Source organism: Macaca fascicularis, chromosome 10, assembly GCF_037993035.2.
Source record: "Macaca fascicularis isolate 582-1 chromosome 10, T2T-MFA8v1.1".
NCBI classification, from domain to species: Eukaryota; Metazoa; Chordata; class Mammalia; order Primates; family Cercopithecidae; genus Macaca; species Macaca fascicularis.
The window spans coordinates 106,477,869-106,493,193 of NC_088384.1; the positions used below are offsets into that span (position 1 = coordinate 106,477,869).

General features: G+C 50.8%; 1 long non-coding RNA gene across 1 annotated transcript; it reads right to left on the bottom strand.

The window, feature by feature from the left end:
- Positions 1-1,328: 1,328 nt before the first annotated feature.
- Positions 1,329-14,517, bottom strand: LOC123567154 (uncharacterized). Its single transcript, XR_006689937.3, has 3 exons — positions 14,394-14,517; positions 5,563-5,684; positions 1,329-5,092 (listed from the first exon to the last, which is right to left on the bottom strand). It is a non-coding gene; the product is annotated as an uncharacterized lncRNA (long non-coding RNA).
- Between the last annotated feature and the right edge of the window lie 808 nt (positions 14,518-15,325).

The window sequence follows — 15,325 nt, forward strand, 5'->3', positions numbered from 1 at the left end:
ATACATTGTATAAGGACTTTCATTGCAGCATCCTTTGACATAACAAAAGCTTCCAAACAGTGTGAGTATCCAAGAATAGGGGCCTTCGTGGCTGTGTGGATTAAAGAGTATTTCAATCCTGTGCTGAGACTGAAGTGAATGAAGCAGATATCTCTGTACTGATTTGAAACAACAGCCAAGATGTAACGTTAGCCTAGAAAAATGAGATGCAAAATAGTGATTATAGAATGCTACAAAGTGTCTGTGTGTGTGTGTGTCTTAAGGAGAGAGCGAGGAATGTGTTTACCTATTCCCTGGTAGATGCACAGACCATCTCTCAGAGCGCCACAAGGCTCTGGTTTCCTGACTTTCCCGGGGAAAAAACGGCAAGTCAGAGATGGGAGGAAGGATATTTTGCCTGCCCATTTGCACTGTTGAAAGGAAAACTTTTGGCGTTTTTGTTTTTGTTTTGCCGTGTGTGTGTCTGTCTTCTGTGCAACATTTTAGCAATATTTGAAAAATCAGAGACTTTTCAAAAGGCCTTGAGATGATCTAGGCTGGTGTTTTCTAAAAGCACCCCCAAATCTCAGGATTCCAGCGAGGTGCCTGTGGGCCATGGGGCTTGGGGTGGAGCTGCAGGCTGCCTGACCCTCCTTACTCAGCGATGTTTCTCTTTCATCTTTTTTTATAGGTTGGACAAGTAAAGGTTCAGCTGTAAAAAGGGTTTTGCCTGCTTTGAAATGAAATGTTTGAAAAGCTTTGATCTTGAATAATCTCTTCATTCTACTGATGAGGAGACAGGAACCCAGAAAGGAGAAAAAAGGATAGTCTCAGAGTCAGGTAGACCTGGGTTTAAGTCTAGCTTTGGCTGTGTGCCTTGGATAGTAAATTTTCCTCCTTGAACCTTGGCTTCCTCCTCCAGGGAGAAAACCCACCGGAATGTGATTAGTCCACAGATATCAAAAGTGGAAGTATACCCCGAGTCCTTAGTTAGGGACCAGAACGATCTTGGCAGAAACATGCACAGGAAATCACATGGCCTCTGTCTCACCATCGGGTGTTCCAGGAATGGCAAAAGTGTTCCCTTTTCCCCATTTCACTCAAGCCTAGAATCAGGCGTATCTCAGTTTGTTAGAAGTCAGCTCACTACAAAACCCAGGTATTCCCTGGGACACATTCAACTACAAGGGGCAGGGAAACTCAACTCAAATGACTTTATCATTAAGGAAGTGTGTCTTCCTGTACATTCAAAAACGCAGAGAAGGCGTGGCGGCTCCGACAGGCATGCGTTCAGCTTCAAGGAACACAGACCCTGACCCCTGGCAGGGTTTATTTATATTGTGCCCTGCTACAAGAAATCCAGAGGCATCCAGAACTGATGGGGTGACTCAGGGGTGCTACCGGGGGCTCAGGTTGTTTCCCAGTTTTGTTGTGGTTGCTGTTGTTTTGAGACAGAGTCTCACTCTGTCACCCAGGCTGGAGGGCAATGGTGCGATCTCGGCTCACTGCAACCTCTCCCTCCTGTGCTCAAGCAGTTCTCCTGCCTCAGACCTCCCGAGTAGCTGAGAGTACAGGCGCCCATCACCAGGCCTGGTTACTTTTTGTATTTTTGGTAGAGACGTGGTTTTGCCATGTTGGTGAGGCTGGTTTTGAACTCCTGACCTCAAGTGATCTGCCCATCTCAGCCTCCCAAAGTGCTGGGATTGCAGGCATGAGCCACCATACCTGGCCACTTTCTCAGTTTTTGCTCAGCCATCTCGAACGTGTGTCTTCTGTCCTCATAGTTGGCCATAATTGCAGCATGACCATTCCACCCTCAGCTCATATCCACATTACAGGCCGGAAGAGGGGGCAAGGGCTGAGCAGTGTGTCCGCCATGTTTGTCTCTTTTCAGAAAGCTCTTCTGGGGGCCCCACGGGGCAAATTTGGCTTCCATATCATTGGTCGTACTGGATCATGTGGCCATTCCTGGCTGCAAGGCAGTCTAGGGGAGTGAGTGTGTTTTGCTGGCTCATTGCCATCCCAATAAAGTCAGGGTTCTGTCAACAAGGAAGAAAAAGAGTGAGGGCATTGGGCAGGCACTGAGCAGTGTCTGCCTCAGTAGTTCAAGAACTGTTGATACAATGGCTGAAAGACATCTTCTAAAACCTTTCTTTTTCCATTCTACCATCCTCTGTGTGTGGGCTTCTGTCCTGAGACTTGTTTTATCCCCTCAGTTTCAGGCGGGGGTCCCTTCCTTGATAGCCATGTGCTGATGCCCCCTCAAGCAAAAGAGGGTTCTCCCACCAGGGAGGAGAGTTGAAAAGAGCTGTGGTTGGGCAGTTGACGATGTCTGTTCCACCTCTATTCACCAAAACTTCTTCTGTCCCATCCTCTTTTCAGTTCAGCTCACTGCAATTTCATTTCCATGTCACAGCATGGATCAGTCACCTGTGCCTACAAGAATGCTGCCTGAGAAACCACCCCCAACCTTTTATTCTCTTAAATAGGGAGTTGGCTGCAGGTTGGTGGACCTTGGCTGGACCCATTAATATGTTTCCTGTTCAGCTGGAGGTCTGCTGTCCTGGCTGGGCTGGCTCTGCTCTGCCTCACGGGTCCCTCATCCTTCTCCTGGGACCAATGGGCCATTCTGGGCATGGCTGTTGATAGTGGGGGCACAGGCACAACAGCCACGTGGAAACATGCAAGATACCTTTTTTTCTTTTTGTGAGATGGAGTCTTGCTCTGTCGCCCAGGCTGGAGTGCAGTGGCGTGATCTCGACTCACTGCAACCTCCGCCTCCTGGGTTCAAGTGATTCTTCTGCCTCATCCTCCTGAGTAGCTGGGATTACAGGTGTGTGCCATAATGCTCGGCTGATTGTTTTGTATTTCTTTCTTTCTTTTTTTTTTTTTTTTTTTTTGAGATGGAGTCTTGCTCTGTCACCCAGGCTGGAGTGCAATGGCGCGGATCTTTGCTCACTGCAGCCTCTGCCTCATGGGTTCAAGTGATTATCCTGCCTCAGCCTCCTGAGTAGCTGGGATTACAGGTGTACGTCACCATGCCCAGCTAATTTTTGTATTTTTGGTAGAGGCAGGGTTTCACCATGTTGGCCAGGCTGGTCTCGAACTCCTGACCTCGTGATCTGCCTGCCTCGGCCTCCCAAAGTGCTGGGATTACAGGTGTGAGCCACCGTGCCCGGCCCAGCTGTTTTGTATTTTTAGTAGAGATGGGGTTTCACTATGTTGGCCAGGCTGGTATCAAACTCCTGACCTTATGACTTGCTGCCTCAGCCTCCCAAAGTGCTGGGATTGCAGGCATGAGCCACCACGCCCGGCCACATGAGAGAGATCTTAAAGCCTGGTCTCAAAATGACACACTGTCACTTTCATCTCATGCTATTGGCAAAAGCAAGTCCCATGACTGAACTGAAGTCAAGGCCGGGCAAATACACTCCATCCCTTTTGTGGGGGAACCACAGAGTCACATGGGCGACTGTCCTCCTTATCATCGCTGTTTGCTGATGCTCCTCCGACCTGTCTGACTTTGTTTTGGTCTCATTTATGGGTTCCTCTTCTCTCTCCCTTCAAACACTGTGGGGCCCTAAGCCTTCCGTCCCAGCTCTTCTCTTCTGTCTCTATGTGTGGTCTCTGGGCCATCTCAACCATTCTCTAGTTTTCAGTCACCACATTGGCACCAATGACCCCCAAATCCATTAGTGGGCTCTCTCCTGAGTCCAGTTGCCAACTGGGCATGCCATCTGAACATCTCACAGAACCCCCAGATCTTTCTCCTGCTTTGACCTCAGCGCCCTCAGCCTCAGCCCCACCTCCAACTCCCTCCTCCTTTATTCCCACGGCACACAACCCCCTCCATGCAGCTGCCCAATCAGGGAACCTGGATGTTAGCAAGCCCACCTGTCTCCATGGTCGTCTACAGCTGATGCTGATCATGACCACCAGCTGAGTACTTCCTGTGTGCCAAGGACGGGGCTAAGCCTCATCCCAATATTTCCTGATTTAAATCCTGAAACACCACCACCCCAAGGAGGGAGGCACTGATATCAAGTTGTCTGTATTCCAGATGGTGCATGCCCTCGTGGGACAGGTGGCTTCTTTCAGAAGCTGCAGTGATCTCTCCCAAAGCAATTGGTTCTGTCAATCCCCAGGGGAAAATCCTTCAGAATTCTCATTGTCCCAGAGACCTGGGCTGAACCCCCTGGTCTGAAGTGGTCAGGTCCAAGATTCTTCATTTATTCACACACAAAAGGAAATGATTGCGCTCACTCCATGTGCCAGTCAGCCTCTGGGCACTGGAGAAAGACGCGAGACCCCAGGAACATAGGCCCAATGGCAAGAGAGAAAACAATAAATATCTAACATGTCAGGTGGCAACGAAGAAATACGAAGACAAATAAGGCAAGGCACAGGGACAATAATTTACGAAGGGTCGCTATTTCAGGAGGGAATTCAGGGTCAGCCTCTCTGCTAAGAAGGGATCGCAATGAAGTAAGGGGGCAGCAAGTGCAAAGGCGCTGGGGTAGAAAGGGGCTTGGTGGCCACCTGTGCAGAGTGTGAGAGGTGGAGGAGGCCACAGTATGAGCGTGGCTTCTTCCCTGAGTGAAGTGGGGAGCCATAGGAGGGTTTTGAGCAGAGGGCCCTGCCCTGCCCTGACTTTGATTTTTACAGAATCCCTCGGGCTGCATGTGGAGAACAGTCTTCATGGGGGCCAGGAAGCGGAGAAGTCTGCAGCAGGAAGCGGGGTTTTGCAGGCCTCCTAACACTTAGATCACAGAGAGGATTCAGGGGTTTGAGTGACATTCTCAAAAGACACAGGAAAACCAAACAGGATTTTCGGGTTAACCAGAACCTGCCAGAAGATGGACGGTGCCCGGCATGCCCTGCCCCCAGGCACCCCGGTCCACGGGCCTTTGTGCAGCATCCTCGGCGGGTGTGGACGCTGTGGTGCTGGTGTAGCTGGTGGGTTTTCCCCTGTGCCTGCCTTCTGGCTGTTGAGGATGGTGCTGGGGAGGATGTGAGCACTTAGCACTCCAGCGTGGTCCGGGCGATGGTGGCCCAGCTCCCGCCAAAGATGCTGACTTCTTTGAACCCAAGAACAAACATGACGTTCTTAGTTCTGCCAAAAAAAAAAAGAAAAAAAAAAGACCTGCATCCATGCACTCTCTATGCCCCTCCATCACCAAACTCACTTATCTCGCTGCACAGTCCTTCAAAGCACAACACAATGTATTTATGTCTGTGGTTTAGGTTCCCAAAACCTGTGACATCAGATAAGTGTGATGTTCACAAAAACAAACATTGCAGAAAGGGAAAAAAAACGACCGAAAAGAAGCTGCTGGTTTCAGCCTCGACTTCCTCTCCCAAGAAAAAGGGGCTCTATCTGGCTGAGGTTTCACTGTATGGAGGCTGGGGGCCAGAGGAATGCCATCCTACCCTCGGTCCAGCTGCTCGCATCTCAGTCTTTGATGTGTGACTCTCTGAGCCTGAAAAATCTCACCTACAAAATGGAAGTGCCAATCTCCACCTCTTGGGACTCATAAAAATAATAATAAAATGATAATAAAAAATATACCAATAATTGCTCACTTTTGGATCCGTTGTGTTCCACAGGTCATTTCCTTAGTAAATCCTCATTCCGGCCTGTGTTTTGCCTTCACGTGGGGTGGCTACTGAGAACATCTCCAGTTGACAGATGGGGAAACTGAGGCCTCAAGTAGGAGAAATAGGCAGTTATAAAACACTGCATGGCCACTTTCGGTTTTTAGAAAATGCAAACATGTAATATATGTATTAAATAAATAAGTAACAAAATATAAAAATATAATTAGGCAAAAATATTTGGCCGGTTAAATGCCCAAAAGTCCCGGTGGTTTCCTGGGTATCAGAGTGACCACCGAGGCAGGAGTCCCACCACTGTCTCTTTCTCGTCATTCCTGTCTCGGCAAAATGTCACCTCTGCTAAGAGGCCCTCCCCAAGCTCTTGCCTAAGGTGGCCCTCCGGTCCCTCTTATTCCACTCACCTTATTTATCTCTTTACGCCCTGACCATCGCTGAAATGCACCGTATTTTTTCATCTGTTTCTGGGCTTACCACCTGTGTTCCCTGCTAAAGCATCAGACCCACAAAAGCAGGAACTTCACCCCGTCCCCAGAGCCTTGCCCAGTGCCTGGCACTAGAGGATCTCAATACATATTCCTGGACCGACGGAAGGTGTTTTCTTATCTTTTAAAAATGTACTTTGGGCAAGGTGGCTCACACCTGTAATCCCAGCACTTTGGGTGGCTGAGGCGGGAGGATCGCTTGTGTCTAGGAGTTCAACACCCATCTGGGCAACATAGTGAGACCCTATCTGTATTAAAAAAAATTAAAGTATTAGCAGGGCGTGGTAGTACCTGCCTGTAGTTCCAGCTACTCCAGAGGCTGAAGTGGGAGGATTGCTTGAACCCAACATTTCGAGGCTGCAGTGAGCCGTAATCATGCCACTGCACTCCAGCCTTGGTGACAGCTAGACTGTGTCTCAAAAATAAAAATAAAAAACAAAAAAATTGCTTTGCTTTTTAAAAAGCAAAGCACACCATATGAGTTATTTTTAATTGTTGTTTTAAGTGCTGGTCAAAAATGAGCTGGCAGGAGCCTCAGCAGGAAGGCACGGCCTCGGCGGGCTTATCTGGCTGGGTGTGAAGGAAGTGGGCATCCTGGCTTCCCACAGAATGGGTTAAGCAACGAACATCCCAGAGTTTCCCAGCCCAGCCTGCCCCCAGTTCTCTGGCGCTGGAGATCTCCCCGCCTGGGACAGGCTTATCTTTGAATGACAGCGTGTTCAGTCTGCCCCGTGGGGTGAGGCTGCCCTGAATTTCAGGGGGCAACAGGGATCCCCTGGGCCAAACACAGCCCCCAGGAGGTGCTGCTTGGCCCATGCAGTTCAAACAGCTTGGAATTTTGGCATTATTTAAAAAATCAAGACATTTTGGAAGAAAACTTAAACAATGCTCCCAAAGGATACCAAATAAGATGAGATTAATTGGATGGGAAGATTTCACATCCTTAAGATGACAATTCTGCCAACATATATAAACTTAATGAAATTTAAAGTAGTGACCCATGGGTCTTTTTAGTTGGATAAAACAATCTTTGAGTTCACAAAGAAAAAGGTACAACATAAAAGAACAATGGGAAGGATCAGGACAAAGTTAATATTTCTTTTTTTTTTTGAGACGGAGTCTCGCTCTGTCGCCCAGGCTGGAGTGCAGTGGCCAGATCTCAGCTCACTGCAAGCTCCGCCTCCCGGGTTCCCGCCATTCTCCTGCCTCAGCCTCCCGAGTAGCTGGGACCACAGGCGCCGCCACCTCGCCCGGCTAATTTTTTGTGTTTTTAGTAGAGACGGGGTTTCACCGTGTTAGCCAGGATGGTCTCGATCTCCTGACCTTGTGATCCGCCCGTCTCGGCCTCCCAAAGTGCTGGGATTACAGGCTTGAGCCACCGCGCCCGGCCTCAAAGTTAATATTTCAACTCACTGGGAAAATGGAATATTTAATCCAGGACCCCAGCAGAGCCCACTATCAGCAAAAAATAAAAATGGACTCCCATCTTCTACGACAAATCCAGAGATTTCACATAAAACGTCTGGCTTGTCCAAAAGTCCCGACCACACTGGACCCTCATGTTTACAAGGCAGCAATGGATTGATGCTCAGTTGCGTCTTGGGGACTCTCCACTTCACCACAGTCTCCACCACTCCCTACTGCATCCCACCCGACTGACTTTAATCATCTGGGTGTCTTGCTTGAGCGTTCGTAGCCTCTGAACTCACTATACAACAATGGGACTCAGGGAACCTTTGAAGCTGGATTTCTGTTAGCCACCTTTGTACTATTTTCATTTTTCTTAGTGGGAATGCTTATTTAGAGGAGGGATATGGCTTAAGGCATGATTAAGGGCATAGACCTGGGCCGGGGCACGATGGCTCATGCCTGTAATTCCAACGCTTTGGGGAGCTAAGGTGGGAGGAATGCCTGAGGTCAGGAGTTCAAGACCAGCCTGGGTGACAGAGCGAGACCCTGCCTCTAAAAAAGGAAAAAGAAAGAAAGAAAGAGCATGGAGCTAGAAGCTAGAGAGGCTTGAGCAACCTCTAAAGAGTGACTTCCCCTCTCAGTGCCTCAGTTTCCCCCTCTGCCACATGCGGATAATAAGAGCTGTCACACATCATGTTAGTTGCAGAGATTTGTGCCATTCTGCAAAATTCTTAGCCCAGTGCAGACTCGGTGGCAGGGAAACAGTGGTGATGACAAAAACCTTCCCTTCACATCTACAGCTTTTAGTTCTCAGGCTTCTAAGGGAGGAAAGAAAAAGGAAGAAACGAAGGGAGGAGGGGTGCAGAGCGGAGGATTTGCTTTTACCTTTGATCTCCTTTTGCCAAAAAGGAGGGGAGAAAGTAAATAAACAGCCCTGGCCTCCTTTGATTCCAGCGCCTGCCCAGCACAGAGCTCCAGAACTGATAAGAACCAGCCAAGTTCTAATTGGGCAACTCCACCCTCCTGACCAGGCCTTCCCTTGGCATTTGGAATCCGGGACGCCAAAGCCCTCCCCTGCACCCCGCTGTCAGTGTGCACTGTTAATGCCCTTCTCGCCTTCCCAACCACGGGAGAAAAGATGGAGAGAACTTCCCCACTGTGGAACCCCACACAAAACAATCGAGTGGGTTTGGAGACGAGAAAAGGGGCTTGGAAAGCGGCTTCCAAATTCATTAGAAACCCAGTCCCCCAATTCCCAGGAAGAAGCCCCCACACTGGGGACTTGTGGGAAAACGAAATGCTCAGGGATTTGTCCTGGCAATGAATTAAGCAGAAGGCGGGTGAAGTTCTCAGTGCAGAGCAGAACCACCCCTCCCACCCCCCAGTGGTTGGTGGAGAGAAGCCGCGTGGCACCGTGGGTAATGGTGTAGCTTTGAACCCATTCGTTTATGGTTGTGTGACTTTGGGCAAGTGACTCGGCCCTGTCGAACTTCAGTTTCTCATCAGCCCTAGCACTGGACTCACGGGATTGTTAAAGGTTAACTGAGGTTGTGCCCATCGGGTGCCTGGCGCATACATAGCAGGTGCTAGTGATTGGACACTGTGATTATAAAATGGCTTAGGGAGTCCCAGGATGGCCTCAGGAGGAGAGACAAAAAAGTGCCCAGGCCTCATGTCCGGAAAGATGAAAGAGGATCAGTTTGAAATCTCTAAAGGCACCAAGGGCCATGCAGTGGCCAAGGTCAGGCACCGGGTCTGCTTGAAGTTGAGAGGAGGTAAATTCAGGACAAAGTTTAGTATACACAGAAGACATTCCCTCCACATTCCCCCAAGGTAGGCCCTCGCTGATGGCTTTAAGAACTTCCCCAGGGGCTCTGCTAAATAGCTCAGAGGCAGAGGGCCTAGGAGAAGAGGCAGAGGTGAGGGGTACCTCCATCGTCCCACCCCTGCCTCCCTCCTGGCTGTGTGACCTGTGTGCCTGGCCTCAGTTTCTCCACCTGCAAAATAAGGCCATAATAACACCAACTCTATAGGTTTTAAGGATAGAATACATGGCATTCAGTTGGTGCTCAATGAATGAACAAAAGTCACAAGCCACAACTACTTCTGGGATGAGGCAGTGGAAACGGTTGTCAGCAGGGGAAGAGCTGATTGCTCTTGACTCCTTCCTTAGAAAGAAAGTCCAGCCTCAATTCCACATCCACGCCCCGTCCACCTACCCTGGAGGCAGGGGCCTGCTCTGCTTTGCGCATTCCCGAGTCCCCAGGGCCTGGCATACAGCAAGTATTTGTGGAAGTATTTGTTCAATGAATGCATGAACCTGGATGCTCTGTGGAGTCAGCCTCCACTGAGAGCAAAGGGAGGCACAGAGAGGCCAGGTAATTTGTCCAAGGCCTCACAGCCCCCTGCCTGCCTGAAGGCAGAGCTGGAACTGGGGCTGAGCTGAGCCTGGTCTGCACCCCTACTTGCTCTGGGCCTTCCCCTTGGGGAAGCCTGCTGTCCCCTTCCTGAACACACGCTGCCCAGGCTTCCCCCACCTGGCAGAGCAGGCACAAGGAGCTCCCCAGGTGACCCTTTCACGAATGTTCCAGACGCTCACTGCCCTCGGCAGGGACTGGCCTTCCCCTCTCTCCCTGGTAGGCTAACGGCCACCAGCTTGCCACCTGCAGGCCTCGTCTGGCTTCAGACGAGCTCCGTATGACCTGCACTGTGTGGTTTTGTATGACCTGCACTGCGTGGGTTTCCTTCATCATTTTGAATCATTTGCCAACGTTTAATAATTGGCGATTTCATACAAAACCCAGAATTTCCAGATTCTTTTGGAAAGTCGGCCTCTCTGGCCACAAGATCTGCTTTTTCCTGGCCCTGGTCAGCAGGAGCTTCGTCCTAGGCCTATTCAGTCCCCTCGCTCTGACCTGGTGGTCCTCACTCACCCCTGAGCCTACTCTCCCAGCCTTGAAGCCTCCTCACATAAAGGCCCAGGCCTGCCCGGAGACCAGGCCACCCACTCTCCCGCCACCATGCGGGGCCTCCTCCATTCACCCTCAGCCCGGGCACTCACAGGGAAAGCCAAAAAGGCAGGATTGGAGCCGGACTCTAGGTGTGCAGTAGACAGAATAATGACCCCCAAAGGTGCTCTCCTCCTAATCCGTGGAGCCTGTGAACACGTGACCTTACATGGCAAAGGGACTTTGTAGGTGTGATTCAGTTCAGGGTCTTGAGATGGGAAGATGAGTCTGGCTTATCCAGTGGGCCCAAGGCAGTCACCAGGGGCCTCATGAGAGGGAGGAGGGAGGCGGAGGGTCGGGCCCAGAGACGTGACAGTGGGAGCAGAGGTGGGAGCGGTGCAAGCCAGCGAGTGCCGCTGGCCTCAAGACAAGGCATGGATTCTCCCCTGAAGCCTCCAGAAGGAACTCCATACTGCCCTGCACCTTGATTTTCCCCTCGCAAGACACACTTTGGCTTTCTGACTTTCCGAACAGTAGGGTCATGACTGTGCATCATTTTCAGTTTGGTGTAATCTGTTACAGCAGCAACAGGAAACATCCCAGGGTTCGAACCCAGGCTTGGCCACTCCCTGGCTGTGTGCCCTGGGGCGGGTGACAGAGTGCGGAGCCTGGGCTTTCCCATCTGAAAAGGGGGTAAGCAGAGACTTCTGTTAGGTGGGGGCTGTGTGTGAGGGTGAAGTCAATGGCACAGGGAAGCTGTGGGGCAGAGCCCTGATGGCACATGCGCTAGGTGCCACCACGGTTAACGTCACCCTCTTACTTCCTCTCACTTCTCTCACGGTCATTGAAACCAACCCAGAGCAGACTTTTGAATCTGCCCACTGCTGCCCAAGACAAAGACGAAACTTGCTGCTTAGGATCCTACATAATCTGCCTTGCCTAATAATAGTAATGATTAAAACAATAATATCTACTAGCACTGATGAAGCACTTGGCAAGAGCCAGGTATTAACTATGAATTAAACTCATTTAGGCCAGGTGCAGTGGCTCATGCTCATCCCAGTGCTTTAGGAGGCAAGGTGGGAGAATCCCTTGAGGCCAGGAGTTCAAGACCAGCTTGGGCAATATAGTGAGACCCCCATCTCTACAAAAAATTAAAAATTAGCCACATGAGGTGGCATGTACCTATAGTCCCAGCTACTCAGGAGGTGGAGATGGCAGGATTGCTTGAGCCCTGGAGGTTGAGGCTGCAGTGAGCTGAGATCTCACCACTGTACCCCAGCCTGGGTGACAGAGTGAGTGAGACCCAGTCTCAAAAAAACAGACACACACAAAAAATTATTTAGGTAAGATGCAGTGGCTCACACCTGTAATTCCAGCATCTTGGGAGGCTGAGGTAGAAAGATTGCCTAAGGCTAGGAGTTTGAGCCCTGACTGGGCAACAGAGTGAGACCTCATCTCTACTAAAAAATTAAAAATTAGCCAGGCATGGTGGTGTGCACCTGCAGTCCCAGCTATTCGGGAGGTTAAGGCAGGCAGATCACTTGAGCTCAGGAGTCGGGAGGCTGCAGTGAGCTATAATCAAGCCACTGCACTCCAACCACGGTGACAGAGTAAGACTCTGTTTCTAAAATAAATAAATAATAACTTCAAAAATTCATTTAATGCTCACAACAATCCTATCACTTTCCCTATTTTTCTTATAGGTAAACTGAGGCCCAGGGATTTAAGTCACTTGCCGAGGATCCTCTGGCAGGCTGGCAGCTAGCTGGGATTTGAACCCACATGGTTGGATCTTGGAGCCTGGATGCTAACCATGGGGCCATGCTGCCTCCATATGTGAGCAGACCAGGGAATAACACTCAGGGCCCCAGGGAGTGGCCAGAGACTCAGTGACCATGGCCTCCCCTCCACTCACTGCCTGTCCTAGGTACAATCCTGGAACTGAGAGATCTGAGGGTCGTAGCTCCTCCTGGTACACAGTTTGTACCCATCAGTGTGTTTATTTTGCAAAATAGTTTCCAGCAGTTCCCACTCTCTGCTGGACACCTGGTTCCCAAAAAAATGCAGACCCCTCCACTGTGCTTAAGACTGTGGAGACAGGTCGGGTGCGGTGGCTCACGCCTGTAATCCCAGCACTTTGGGAGGCCGAGGCAGGCGGATCAGCTGAGGTCAGGAGTTCGAGATCAGCCTTGCCAACATGGTGAAACCCCATCTGTACTAAAAATACAAAAATTAGCTGGGCATGGCAGTGGGCGCCTGTAATCCCAGCTACTCAGGAATCACTTGCACCTGGGAGGTGGAGGTTGCAGTGAGTTGAGATCGTGCCATTGCACTCCAGCCTGTGTGACAGAGCAAGACTCTGTCTCAAAACAACAACAACGGTCGGTTGGGCGCAGTGGCTCAAGCCTGTGATCCCAGCACTTTGGGAGGCGGAGACGGGCGGATCATGAGGTCAGGAGATTGAGACCATCCTGGCTAACATGGTGAAACCCCGTCTCTACTAAAAAAAATACAAAAAAATTAGCCGGGCGAGGTGGCGGGCGCCTGTAGTCCCAGCTACACGGGAGGCTGAGGCTGGAGAATGGCGTAAACCCGGGAGGCGGAGCTTGCAGTGAGCCGAGATCCGGCCACTGCACTCCAGCCTGGGCGACAGAGTGAGACTCCGTCTTAAAAACAAAACAAAACAAAACAAAACAGCAACAACAACAACAACAATAAAAGATTGTAGAGACAGATGCGTGCCTAGGCTGTCACAGCCCAGTGAGGGACAGCAGGGGCCTGGGGGCAGGGGGAGGTCGAAGGAAGCTCCCTGAGGTGGGGTCATCTGAGGAGAAGCCCAAGGAAGCTGATGCTGGCATCCTTGAATGGCTGGGCTGAGTGCTGCAAAGAGGATCCACCCAGGAAGGCCCCGGTGAGAGGGAGCCTGTGTGCCTGGAGAGGTGGATGTGGTCACAGATGGCTGGAGTGCTGGAGAGAGTGGAAACGTCAAGAGGTCGACCTGGGCTCGGCCACTCACTGTGTGACCTTGGGCAACCTTCGCCACTTTTCTGAGCCTCAGTGTCTGCATCTGTAAAATGGGAATAAGGATAGCAGCCACCTCCTGGGGTGGTTCTGAGGATTGGATGCATCAGTTCGCGTGAAGGTCAGTGCCTGGCGTCAGGAAGGGCTGTGTCAGTGCAAGTCAGTCTTGTCGCTGTGATTATTATGAATATGAAGCACTGAGCTGTCAGCCTGCACGCCACCTCCCTTTCCAACCAGCTCCTCAGACGCAGAAGCCATGGAGCTCCCACAAGTGCATGGGGATGATCCGTGCAAGACCAGTGAGGACCCCCTGCCTGTGTGGAGGGATGTTTTCCCAGGAAGTTTCATGTCCACCATCCCCGACCCAGAATCCAGACCGGCGTCCACACCCCCTGGGGTTCCCAGCTTCAGGCAGCTTAGCCCTCTGCCCGGGGTTCGCCCTCCGTGTCCCTCCTGTCCTTTTGTGTATGACACGTGTCCTTCCCCCGCTCCCTCAAGCTCCTTCCGCATCTTCACCAATACCATTTATCAGTCACACCTAATGCCCAAGTTTCTCTTTTTCAAGCACATTAACAATGTGAATTGCTGAGAGTTTTTGAGCATTTGCTATGTGCCTGACACTTTCATTCATTCATTTATTCATTCAGCAAGTAGCCTGAACACATCCTGTGTGCATCGGAGTTCCTCAGAAATAACAAAGGTCCTTGCACTCCCTGCTGGGTTTAACATCTTGCAGGTGGGAAGTGGAGATGATCATAAAGAAACCGGCAAAGTCTACAAACTATTCCTTGTACACGTAAACTCCCTGAATCACAATGATAGCCTTATGAAAGCTTTTCCCCCATTTTTCAGGTGAGAAAAACCAAGGCTCAGAGAGAAGGACTTGCCTGAAGTCACACAGCTATGAAACGTCCAAGCTGGGATTTGAACTCACATCTATCAGACTCCAGAGCCTGTGGGCCTTCTCTCCCCAGGAGCCTGTCTACTAAGACGTTGGCCAGCTCCACATACAGTCATCTGCCTCGCGAGCAGCACATTTCAGAAGCTCCACAATGTCTGAGGTTGGGGGTGTTTGTACCCAGGGGCACAGCTCACTCCCACAAGGCCCTGGGCAGAGTGAGCTCTGCCCTCCCTTCTAGCAGCCTCTGACCAGGAAGGCCAAGTACGCTGTCACTCTCTGGCCAGAGCCTGCGGGAACAGGACGTCCTGGTCCTCCTGCTCTGCTGGGGCCCAGCAAGCTATTTTTGGGCACGTTTATTGATGGGACGCGGGTGCCCAGCTGGACTCCTGATTCAGGAGGAAGGCCCCAGGCTGGCCCAGGGTGGTTCTGCTTCTCCAGGCCCTTGGCTGCCTTGGAACAGCAACCGTCTACTACACCCCAGGTCAAGGGTGTAGCCTGAGCTGGCTGGCTCCGGGAAGAGCAAGGGTCCCCGTGGGTGTGGCTAGATTTGGGGGGTCACGCAGACGACGACTATTTCCCAAAATTCTGGAGCCTGATTCATTCATAGGCAGGCAGAACACAGAATGAGTATGACAGCAGGTTTTGAGGTTAGACTTAGGTTTAAACCCTTCCTGTGTCCCCTACTAGCAAATGTACTGTGGGCAAGCCAGGCCAACTCCTGGAGGCTCCGCTTCCCTGCCTGCGAAATCATAACAGTCCTTATACACGGGGAGGGAAGGAAGCTTGAATTAGATAGTTCCCACAGCTCAGAGCCTGGCATACAGTAAGTACTCAATAATGAATAATAACTTTGCAAATAATGATTGACAGCTGGCATTTATTGGGAGTCTAGCAGGTGTGAGGCAGTGGGCTAAATTATTGACATTTTAAAAAATCTCACTTCACCCCCCAACAATTCCTGGAGG